We start from the raw sequence: 2,500 nt of genomic DNA, 5'->3' as shown, positions 1-2,500 counted from the left end.
CTCTCAGAAATGAAGTGACAGAGGTACATTTGTGTTCTTCAATGATCAAGTTTCCAAAATGTACCCTGAACGTACAGTAATGTTCTCTTTTGGGTACAAATGAGTACATTTTCCAAGCGAAATAGGTACTAATTAACTATATATCGCTGGATAGGATGGATACAATTTTCTGTGCCTGTAGAATAATGCCCCAGTGACAATATTTGGAAGTTTTTAGGCACTTTTGGTGGCTTTATGTCTGAGAGTGTGGTATCGCTTTAGCATCGCTGAGCCAGCAGCGTCTCTACGTCAGCTTCAGTCAGACAGCCCCAGATATACATCTCTCCCTCTCTCTCCCTCCCTCTCTCTCTCTTTCTCTCCTCTAATTTATTCTCTCTCATTCCCCTTCTTTCTCTTACACCCTACTGCAAGCATACTGTGGCAGCAGAACTATGACAACTTTTCACAGATATCGCGGCATGCTAAATGAAGTTGTAATGAGTTTTTCGCTGTAATTCAATTTAAGGAGGACCTCACTTTGACACCCTTATCTACAGAGGGCCCAGTTATAGTTGACTTTTGATTAAAGAGAGTAGCAAGCGATAAGTGCTGTAGCTTCCCTGCAGACCGGCCGGACAATCACAATGCATCCTGGTAATGTAGTTTATTAATGTCCGGAGTGCACTGTAAATCACATAAGAACTACAAACCCATTGTACTTCCTCTGAGCCAAGCCGGCGAGCGAGCAAGTGTATGATTCATCAATTCAAATAAGAAAACATAAAAACTCCTCACAGACAATATCTGTGCTCATACAAAACAAACAGACTAACCCTCGGAGAGTAGATACTCACTTAGGGAGGTGAAAGCCTTGTTTTTACACGGAATAATGCATGACTTTTATGCATAGGTGCTTCGTCAATACGCACTTTCATTTTGCATGAATTTGATTTGTATCTGAAAATGTTATGTAATTTTGAGGAAAATAAGAAGGACCATCGGTGTGTCATAAAATACACTCTCCGGTGTTTTTATAGGTGAGAATCCAATTCTAAATATTGAATAGAGTGATGTAATTTTGTGGCTGTAAGTATCGGGTGATAAATCTCTGTTTGTTTTTACTCCAGCTAACTGGAAGCCTAAGGACGTTGGGGTTTTTTTTTGGGGGGGGGGCAGCAGTGGAGGGGGGGGGGGGGCAGCAGGGGGGGCAAACCTAATGCCACACACATGGAAAGTCCCTCAACTGAAATGTAACAATATCTGTCAAAATTACAGAACAGCTCATTTAGTTTGAAATGGAAGCAAACATCCACTTTCTGTCTTGTCTCTATCTGGTACACAGCAAATGAATTCCGCTGGTAATGTTTTGACAGTGTGGGTTTCTGAAAACAGCTTGGTGAAATGGAATAGATCACTGTGTTTGTGTGTGTGTGTGTGTGTGTGTGTGTGATCATGTGCGATTGCGTGTCAGTGTGTGTGTGTGTGTGTGTGTGCATGTACACGTGTGTGGGAGAGAGAGAGCGTGGCTGGTAGAGGATGTGCTTGTATGTGATTTATCTAAGTGAATGGGTGAGAGAGAAGAGGATCTTGAGGTGGCCATTGCGACAGTGCGCACACACACACACACACACACTCACACACACACACACACACACACTCACACACACACACACACACACTCTCAGCGAATGTATGACCCAGCTGGAGGTGCAGTGATTTATCTGAGTGAATGGGCGAGTGTGTGGAATGTGTGTGTATGTGTGTATGTGTGCATGCATGTGTGTGCGTGTGTGCGTGCGTGTGAATGTGCGTACGTGTGTGCGTACGTGTGTGCATGTGTGTGTGTTTGAGTGTGAATGCGTGTGAGCGTGAGTGTGTGTCTGTGTGTGTGTGTGCGAGCGTGTGAGTGTGTGTGTGTGTACAAGCGTGTGAGTGTGTGTGTGAGTGTGTGTGTGTGCATGCGTACGTGTGTGTGCGAGCGTGTGAGTTTGTGTGTGTGTGAGTGTGTGTGCATGCGTACGTGTGTGTGCGAGCGTGTGAGTGTGTGTGTGTGTGTGTGTGCGAGCGTGTGAGTGTGTGTGTGTGTGTGTGCATGCGTACGTGTGTGTGTTTGAGTGCGAGCGTGTGACTGTGTGTGTGTGTGTGTGTGTGTGAGTGTGTGTGCGAGCGTGTGAGTGTGTGTGTGTGTGTGTGTGTGTGTGCGTGTGTGTGTGCGTGTGTGTGTGTGAGTGTGTGTGCGAGCGTGTGAGTGTGTGTGAGTGTGTGTGTGTGTGTGTGTGTGCATGCGTACGTGTGTGTGCGAGCGTGTGAGTGTGTGTGTGTGTGTGTGAGTGTGTGTGCATGCGTACGTGTGTGTGTGTGTGTGAGTGTGTGAGTGTGTGTGCGAGCGTGTGAGTGTGTGAGTGTGTGTGTGCATGCGTACGTGTGTGTGCGAGCGTGTGAGTGTGTGTGAGTGTGTGTGCGAGCGTGTGAGTGTGTGTACGTGTGTGTGCGAGCGTGTGAGTGTGTGTGTGTCTGTGTG

General features: G+C 46.5%; 1 protein-coding gene across 1 annotated transcript in view; it reads left to right on the top strand.

Annotated features, from left to right (window-relative positions):
• The window catches only part of nfia (nuclear factor I/A), a 173,334-nt gene that overhangs the window by 132,447 nt on the left and 38,387 nt on the right, over nucleotides 1-2,500 (top strand).

This window comes from Conger conger, chromosome 4 (assembly GCF_963514075.1).
Source record: "Conger conger chromosome 4, fConCon1.1, whole genome shotgun sequence".
In the NCBI taxonomy this organism is placed as follows: Eukaryota; Metazoa; Chordata; class Actinopteri; order Anguilliformes; family Congridae; genus Conger; species Conger conger.
Note: the sequence above shows the minus strand (reverse complement) of the source record. Positions and strands in the feature narration are given on the sequence as shown.